Raw genomic sequence first — 10,311 nt, 5'->3', positions numbered from 1 at the left:
TATACAACTACCAATCAATAAACGTTGAATACATTATCTTTAATGAAACACGGTGTGCATACTGAAGCTTGAAGCTTAAAAATTATTTTCTATGTTTTGAGACAGAACAGCTTTAATAATGCTTTTTCCGCAGAGGAATATAATGTAGTCCTCTGAAATGAATGCTCAATTATTTTCTTTTAAACCAATTAATATTTTCAATTATTTTATTCATCAACATTTTGCAATGAATTCGTTTAACAGCAGTGTAATTTGAATACGTTTATTCTCTTTTAAAGAGGAATCTGTATTTATATATTATATTGAAATGTAATAAAAATAAAAATAAAATGTTTAAAATGATCTTCGGCACAATGGAATATTATGGTAATATGAAAGGTATTAAGTTGTAATATTCAGTATCAGTAGGAAAAATATTCCTTTTGAAGTATTATAATTATAACCCACTACTTTGTAAAATGTAGACTCCAGTCTACGGGGCTTTTATATGATACGTCGTGCATAATATAATATGAACAGAGAACACAATAGAAAACTATAAGAATCTCAATAATTCGAACAACTTGCATTATTAAAGTAAACTAGATCAGTATAATATTGGGTGCATAATTTAAGCCCTGTTATTTTCAATTTATTTTGGTGCCTAATTAGGTACATTTGAAAAACATATAAACCGTTAAACTTGGGGTACAAAATAACAGTATACCTACAACACGTACTACCTATATGCTTTCCCAAATTAAATAGAAGTTGTTTTGATTTGATTTTTAATTTGTTTAATTATTATCATAGTACTGAACTCAAAAAAATCGTGGCAGAATCGATTTTTTTATGTTATGAAATGCGATATCATTGTTATTGCTTTGACATCTTTGTATATAATAATAACATAAGTTTGACAGTTCATGCATATAGCTATTTTATTATGATCATAGAAACATAGATGCTTAAGTATTCACTTATATATGAAAAATCGTTAAAGCTAAAAAAAAACTGATGGAATTGCGTTAGTACTTGGTAATATATAAAATATGAATGACTAAACTTTATTTTGTAAGGTTTAGATTTTAAAAAAGCACCGAAAAGTTTTGATTTTTTGTTGACTAGACCCTCTCCAACCTTTTTTTACGGTGGGCTAAATTTGAGATACGCTTTGGCATCGCAGCCCAACACTTTTAAAGGAATAGATCGGTTAAGAAATTGAAGAATAGATAAGATTTATTTAGAAAAATGAATTTTTTGTATACTTTTTTTATTTTATAACGAGTTTTTCTATTATTAGTTAGTGTTAGTAATTAGTATAACATAGATATAGATTATTATTATGAGCTGTTACAAATAACACCAAAAGAAAAAACTAATAAATTAATTTTATAGTACTTGGAAATTAACAATATCAAAATTATTATTAATTGAAAATATTATAATCACTAACTAACCACCAAATTTCATTGAGCTGGAAGTATTCATTATTGTTATACGAACAAATTCGTCGTCTATTTATATATGCTGTCCCGGTCTGGAGTCAATGTGCTACAATTCATTTAAATGATAAATAAAATACAAGTCATACTATCCAAAGTCCTATGTGTAATTTTAAATGCCCCAATTTTTGTTTATAACTATGCTTTGTACATAGAATTAAAAATACCAACAATCGAAAAATAGCCATAGACCATAGTACTATACTAGATACGCAAACAGTCCAGTGGCGGCTATCTTATACTCAAGGTGTATCTGTCGATATACCTTATAGTTGGGTGGGTGGTCATGGACCACGGTGTGTATAGTGGGTAATGACTAATGACCCTAAATTAATAAAAACTATATATTTAATAAACCAACTGGTGGCTATAAGTGTAATATAGTTAAATACGAATAGAAAATACAAAATAGTAAATATATTGGAATATTGGATGTAGAAATTGTTGCAATTTCAATGTTTCAAATACACAGTATACAATACAATTAACTCAGAACATTATATTATATTATTATATTATGAATTATAAATATTATATATTAATAAGTTATCATCAATTATTAATGTTTGTACCTACCTAGTCGATATAAGATAATTTTTATATTTTATTCGTTTCATTTATTCTGTGGCTATACAGTAGGTATAGGTATACAATATAGCTAAGTATTGACTGAAAAAAAAATACACTAAAATATTTTTAGTTATACCGTTAATCGCTATTAATTATTACTTATTAGTAATTATATTGAGTACGAAGTATAAACTACAAATACCTATTTGAATTAAAAAATACAAACTTATGTCTGATTGACTATATTTACATACAAATATAGTATGAAATAAGTAGAAAATTGAATAAAAAAATCTTAATTTATTTTAGATTCTAAGTGGAATAATGTGTTCTTTTTTTTATTATTTTTTTTTTGTGTGTCTATAGTCACTAAAAGGTATAATGAAGCCTACAGGCTCAATACAAATGCTTCAATTTTCTTCTACAGAATCTTTTCTGGTTGGAAAGTGAATCTAGTTCTGTACTTCAGGAGGTCAAAAGTAATCAGAAATAGTTATGAAAAACAAACAACAAATTAAAGAAAGTTGAGATTTTTACAGAATGCTTTATATTACCAATTTTTACGCGCCATAACATTTTCGAAATATTGTGATGCTTTTAAACTATTTATAAATTATTATCATAAGAAAATTTCGAGTTTTATTGGTTTTTTAATTTATTGTTATCGGTAAAAAATTTTTCATTCAGTCGAAAAACTTGAAATTGTAAAACATCGGTCCTCATCATGTGTTTTTGTTACCTAGTGCAAAATTAAAAAAAAGTTGAGCGTAAATCCACAATAGTTTTTATGAACGTCTGAAGTTAAAGTTTTGATAAAATTCATCAAAATCGCGAAATTAATTCGAGTTAGAAATTCATACAAATTGTTCTATGTATATCTAAGATTTGAAACTTTCAAAATTACTTTTAAGTATTCCTACATTTAACAAAAAAAATTAAATGTACAGGAAAGACAAATTAAATTTTTATGTGTTTTAAGTTAGACATTGGATATTCACCCGTAATTTAACAAATTCTCATACAATTCTTTATTTTGTCGTTTTTCAAAAACCATTAATCGGTAGATACTTAAAATTTTCATTTAATGATTATTTTATAATTTTCTATACATTATAACGTTTTAAAAATACATTGACTCGTATTGGGGTATTTATAGGCATTTAAAATATTCAATTTTTTTAAACAACTACTGCTTACTGTACAGCAGAGTGACACCCACTTATCCGCTTTTTTTCTTGTATTTGTAGGTGTGGTATAGTATAAAAAAACAAATTATTGGTTACTAAATTGTGTACCAGAGTTGGCGGGTGGGTAGTTAAATTCAAAATTTGATACACCTTTATTTTGTTTGATAGCCGCCACTTGCAAACACTAACAAATGGTAATCAAAATAACAAAATATTATCTGACAAATGAATTATTTTCAATTAAATGTAAATTATTACCTATGTCTTGGATCTTAACAAGTAGAAGACAAGTAAAAAAAAAATTATTAATTTTTTATTCATAAAAAAAAAAAAAAATAAACCTACAAAAATGTAATAATTATAGTGCATATTATTAAGAAATTACCTAAAATATTTAGAATAGGATGAATAGGTAAATAGGTACATAAAAATAATAAATAAACACTATTCGTAAAAAAATATCATGTTAAAAAAAACACGAATAATAATAATTAATGGTCATTAAAATGTATAAGTACGAGTTGAGGAGAAAATTGTTAAAAATTGAAACTCTGTGATTTTATTTTGAAGAAAAATAAAATACCCTTTGCACCATATAATATTGATAGCAGGTAAGGAAATTTGAAATATCTTATAATATTATATTAGGTAGTGTTATAAATTATTTAGATTTCAATTTAGACAATTTAGTAGGTAAATTTTCTAGAATAATATGAAAAGTATTTAGAAATAGATTTAAACATTCTGGAGGAAACAAAAACACAACAGTAATAATAACTAATATTAAAGCAATGAGATCCAAGAGATAGTATTGATACAACGATAGGTTAATTGCGTGAGATGTCAAATGGAGAGCTCTGTGATCTCTATGACGTAGATTCTATTATTAGAGTATTATGGACAATAATAGGTATAAAACATAATTTAAGGATTAAAAATAATTTGTAGATTTTAGTGAGTATTTTTTTTAAAAATGTATGACAAAAATAATCGTCACGAACATAATATTATTTCTATCCATAAGGCAAATATTGAAACTATTCCCTGCCCACCAACCTACATATAAAATTAAAACCTGCCTACGCACATTTTTTTTTTTATATTATTATTATTAAATAAATATTGATATTAATTTACAATAAACTACCCAAAACTACCCACCTACCTAAATTTGTTTGCCCCGAAAAAATATGTTCGTGACGACACTGTGCATTAATTATATTTGTAATTTTAAATATTCATTTTAATTTCACCCAATTACAGCATATTATAGAGTTCTAATATAATACTCTAATTTCTAAAGCTATACATCCAAATAAACAGTTAAAATAAGAAAGAGTATAACATTTGGAAAAAAAGGAAAAAAATATACAAAAAAACTGTTCAGTTTTGCAAATTATAATTTAAAGAGGTCAGAATTAGTAATAGACTTACAGCGTACTAAATGGTTTCATTCAGACCATAGTTCGTTTAGGATAGTGGGCTAAAGAAGAGGAAATATGACATAATATATATTTTGTATATTTAATATTAGTTTATCACATATATTGGAATTAACTGTACATTATTAAATATACATAATAATAAAATATTTAAGAAGGTAATGATCAGAGGAATTTGTAATTATTTATATTATATACCTGTACATTTTTAGTTTAATCTATGGCATATGATTAAGTAGATACAAATATTTACACCAGCGATACACTTTCTATGAAGTAAATTTTTTTTATGTGAGATATATGTCTCGACCGAGACATAGACCATATAATATTACTATATGACTTAAGTAATAATAGTTATATATTTTATTTAAAATATTTTCCAAGATTGTTATGACTAGGTATGTATTCTGTCTACTGGATCAACAATTGTTTACGATTAATGTTGGCGCCATCGTAGCTCTTGCGATAATCGTCTGGATTTCTACGATGACTTGCGTAGTCAATCCTGTATCGGAAGTAGGAGAATTAAACTCATATAGTATGGTTGATGCGTTTGTTGAATAATAACACTAATGATTAAGGTGTCCAAAATAAATAATATAACATTATAACAATAATATGACAACGTCAAATGGCCGACGAAGACGTCTCTTCGTCACAGCGTATATTAGAAAAGATTCCTGCACAATACGACTACGTAGATTGTAATAATAACAATAATAGACAGAATAAATATAAAAATAATACTCTTAAGAATAATAATTATTATCAATATGTTGTGGTGGCACAATGATAGCATTTTAATTTTTTTTTCGATTGAAAACGATTGATCAGATGTTTTGGACGCGGTGCTTTAGATAGCTGCTAGGTACTTAAAATATATGAGTTTTTTTTTAAAATCTTCAGATTAAAATTAAAAAAGTTTCATTTTAAAACTAAATTAAAAATTGCTTAAGTTTCTACAGGCACTCAAATAAAATACAAGCTATTAATATTATTGTACGCATAATAAACGCTTATTCGTATTTATTCACAGCAAATAATATTTCAATGGACCTTACATTCCATTTAAAATACTTCCATTTCGATTATGTAATCCACTCGGCTTAAAGAGTCGTAAAATCATTTTGAAATATATTTTTAATATAATATGTTAGACATCGCAAATTTACGAAATATCATGTTGGTACTTGGTAAACAGTAATTATTGCGATCCTTTCTCCCAATCCTACAGCAGCGAGGGTGTGGGGATCATAAAACCACCGAAGTTACGATACGACGTACCTATAATATACATTTGGCACTATTTCACAATTATCCACAAGCATAATAAATTTGTGTGATAATAAATTGCTTGGATGCTGACCGCTTCTAGAAAATACTATTACCTATATGCTTTGACATTGTCATCATGTGATTATAATGGAAAGAAGCTTTGTTGTGTATCTAATCGGTATCGATTGTTTTTAGTACAATAACGAAAATACAAAATAGTTTTATTAGAATTCTAAATTATTATCATTGCAGTATCGGAATAAGACGTGATGACGTTAGATTAATGATTTTCTTGGTGTGATTGAACGATCGATTAATATGAAATTACTAGCTCAAATATTCTAAACACATCTATAAGAAAATATCATAGAATTGTATTACCAAATATTAATGCTTAAAAGTTAATTTTGTAGCACATTAATTATGATAGTACGATATAGTATTACGGTCGGTTTGTTATTTTATTAATACCAAATATGTATATACTAAAAAATGATTTCAGTCAAAATGTTATATCATATAGTAGGTAGGGTCGCGTATCGGATTGATCAAAGTAATACGAACATTTTAACTTTAATTTATAATTTATACTAAATATGGTAATTTAGTTGAATAGAGTTTTTGATGATCCAGTATGTACTTGATAAGTTTAAGAGATATACCTACAGGTGAAGTTTGATATGTTTTGAACTTTTCATTAAACATTTGAATACTATTATACAAGAATGGAATTATTTTAAAGTTAGATCATCTTTTTTCTCGGAGACTCGGTAGAGGCCTCTTTGCAAGAGGAATAAAGGATGTACGAATACCGGCGTGGACAATAATAATTGTTATGTTTGCTTCTGGATATATTTTGGATGAAATATTTTATCAAACCTTCACTGAACATCGCAAAAAACAATCAAGCTATTATTACGTATACAAATAATAAATTATGTAACTATTATATATAATAGCTTGAAGTGTATAATATAATTTATAGTATCGGCAATAAAATAAACTATAAATAATAAACATGAATAAATAGCATTAAACTATAGTGTCTATACATTTACGCGGTTTAAATTACCTATTATATAATATAGTATGCACGGTTATAGGTAGGTAGGTTAACAAAATAATAAAATAAATTAATAAATTATTTAATAAATTAATTTAAAATAACTACTTAATAGATGAGTTTATAAGTCAATCTAGAAATGGAAAAAGGGTGGAGGGCTAGATGAAAACATTTACGATTATCAATCACTCCTAAATTAATGTCAATGAGCAAAATAATATAATATGTTTTGAGTATATCATATTGTATTGCTCCTCTTATCTCTTTACTTAGCTAATAAACTGAAAATTAAGGTAATCTTTGAAATATTTTAGGTCCCTATGGCCTGGTGAAGGCTTCAGCCCCATAGCCCCTCTTGTATCCACGCATGGGTATACATAATATACACGCATGTTATAGGTAACCAATACAGACAGCCAATAATAATTATGTTTAACTGAACGATTTTTCGTTGGGGCTTATATTAACAAAGTACAACTCATCGATTTTAGAGGTTCTATACCAACGGGTATTTCAACGAGTATTTCAAGTTATGATACCTAAGCAGTTTACTTATTTTACTTTAGTCTTTAACTATAATATTATATACTTGACTGAAGCCGAGGTTACGCGATGATAGTCTAGTGCGATAGTGATTATTGCGAAAGTACTCGATAGGCGATAGCAGTGGCGGTCAATTGATTTTGTCATGGGAGGGGGGATACGGCTGATTGTTTAACATATGCATTATTTTATCATTAAAAATATAATTTATGGTTATGTCTAATATCAATTTATAAAATTATGGTAAATACAAACTTTATTTATAAAGTTACAGTAAGTAGGTATACAGACTGAATCACCAACAATCCCCCCTCCACCCCCGGAATGTTTTCGGTATAGTAGGACATTTTCCCCCGATACATTTTTGATGCGGACAATTCTTCCCCCCCTTTTTTTTTTAAAAGTTTACTATTTCATAATAATACTTTATTATTTAATATGAAAAATGTATTATTTTATAATTAAATAATTTGCTTATTGTCTAATATTTTCATAAATATAATAAATTATAAATGTATATTTTTGATCAACTCAACTACTTGAATAAAATTCAAAAGCAATTATTAAATTGTGAAATATCCAAACTGGTAGTCTTAACAACAACAACAAAAAATATATGTTTAGAAATAACAAAAGAATTAGTAATCAAATGTTTTTTACAAAATGTATCATTTTTATACCTGAATTTTTAGCATTTTTATTAATTTTTAATGCTTAAAATATAAAATATATGCTTATATTTTTATTTTTGAAGTAGTTCAGTTGATCGAACAAATAGATTTATAATCTATTATATTTATGAAAAAAAAAATGTTTATATTATATTTTATATTAAAAAAAAAAAAAATAATTTCATATTAAATAATAAATAATATAGTATTATTAAATTCAATATTAATAGTCAATAATGAACTTAAAAAAAAAAACTGGGGGGAAAATGTCCATTTAACATACAGACTTTATAGTATTAACAATATTTTTATTATATTCGTATATCTATTTTGTTGTTTTTTTTTTTGCAAATACGTCCATTACATCGTTGGATGTTATATTTATAACCCCACAATGAACATCCATTGAAAAAATATTACCGCTACGTCCACAACTTGATTTTCTGTAACGATATTATCATATTAGTGATCTTAATTATTTTTTCATCCGTTTAGAAGTAGAAGCAGAGAAACTTGCATCAAAATAGCTAGTAATTTTGCTTTTATAGACATAGTAATTGTGAAAATGTAAAAAAGACAAAATAGTCAATATTACAAAAGACACCGACTGTATAATAGTAAGTAATAGTACTACACGGACCTACAGTAGAAAACACGAGTACGAAAGACTGAAGACGAATCACGGTGATAACTAAATATTATGACTTATGAGTTATGATAAATAATAAGCAATCGATATTTCAAGTTTTTAACCAACAAATGACCTAGTGCTGTTGGTACGTAATATTGTAAAATATACCTACCGATCGCACTATCGCCCGTATGGGCCAATGTTCTGGGAAAGTGTAGAGCTAGTTGTTATTGTGAATTCTCGATGATCGAGGGGGATAATTCCCATATTATATTTTGTGTAAACAACTAAATATTAATAATGATAATGGTATCCTAGTTCCTAGATATGAGTCTAGATAATAGTATAGTCATGTAATATAAACACGTATAAAAATATTCTGACATTCTGTCAGAATTTACAATATTTGATAATTTGTATTTAGAAAAAAAATAGAACAAAATTTAATGCATTATAGAATATACTTAATTATAAATTGTTATAAATATTGAAAAAAAATTCACGGAGGGGATTTATCCCCCCCTTTTTGACCGCCACTGCGGGTAACATATGTATTTAAGTATATTAGTTCATAGTTGGTATGTAGAAGGAATAATAATATAATATGTATCTTAACGTTCACTTCACAAGTTCTACACAATACATATTATTTACAATTCTTGTATGGTGTATATAACCGTCTATGTCGTATCCGCCGGTGTAATGCGTTTTTATAAGATTTATTCCGCAGTCATTCGTCACCTCTAGTGTTTGATGCCTTAAATATTTCTTGGAACATATTATCCATGTAGCGTTTATACTGCAGGTCTACGGTCATTATACTCTGTATAATCAACTAACGAGTTTTTTAGTCGTTAAATCTGTAACAATTAATACACTCGACAAACGAAAAAAAAGAAACAATATTTTTTTGTTCACATCAAATATGTTTATTTTGATAAAGGCCAAAATAAGTGAACATTTATAATTTTGATAGCTTAAATAAAAAAAAAAAATACGACGGACAGGATAGACACAATAAACAAGAGGGGGAGGATGCGAGATGGCGATTGGTGCGGAAATGTAGTGTTGCTGGCCACTGGTCACCTCTGCACGTTCTCCAATCTGTCCCGTGGGTTGACGAGTGTCGCTGGCGCGTTTGCTCGGACGCTTGACGACCTTGCCCAGCCGGCGAGGCCCAACCGAGACGGCCACAGGGAGCGACCACGGTTGATGGCGACGGACTGCAGCTAGTGCGCGATGTTCTGTGCGTCGACGGTCGACGGCGTGACGACTCGGCCGACGGACGGCGAAAACCAAGACGCGGAGCGAGCGAAGTGAGATTTTATGCTGCGGAACTGGTGGGACGAGGGAAGCGGCCAATGTGGGATTACCGCGGGGCGAAAAGGCGAGAGTCAGCGGATCGCATCACAGCGATCCTCGACTCTCGGTAATTTTCGCCC

This window comes from Acyrthosiphon pisum, chromosome A2, assembly GCF_005508785.2.
Source record: "Acyrthosiphon pisum isolate AL4f chromosome A2, pea_aphid_22Mar2018_4r6ur, whole genome shotgun sequence".
Taxonomy (NCBI): domain Eukaryota; kingdom Metazoa; phylum Arthropoda; class Insecta; order Hemiptera; family Aphididae; genus Acyrthosiphon; species Acyrthosiphon pisum.
Note: the sequence above shows the minus strand (reverse complement) of the source record.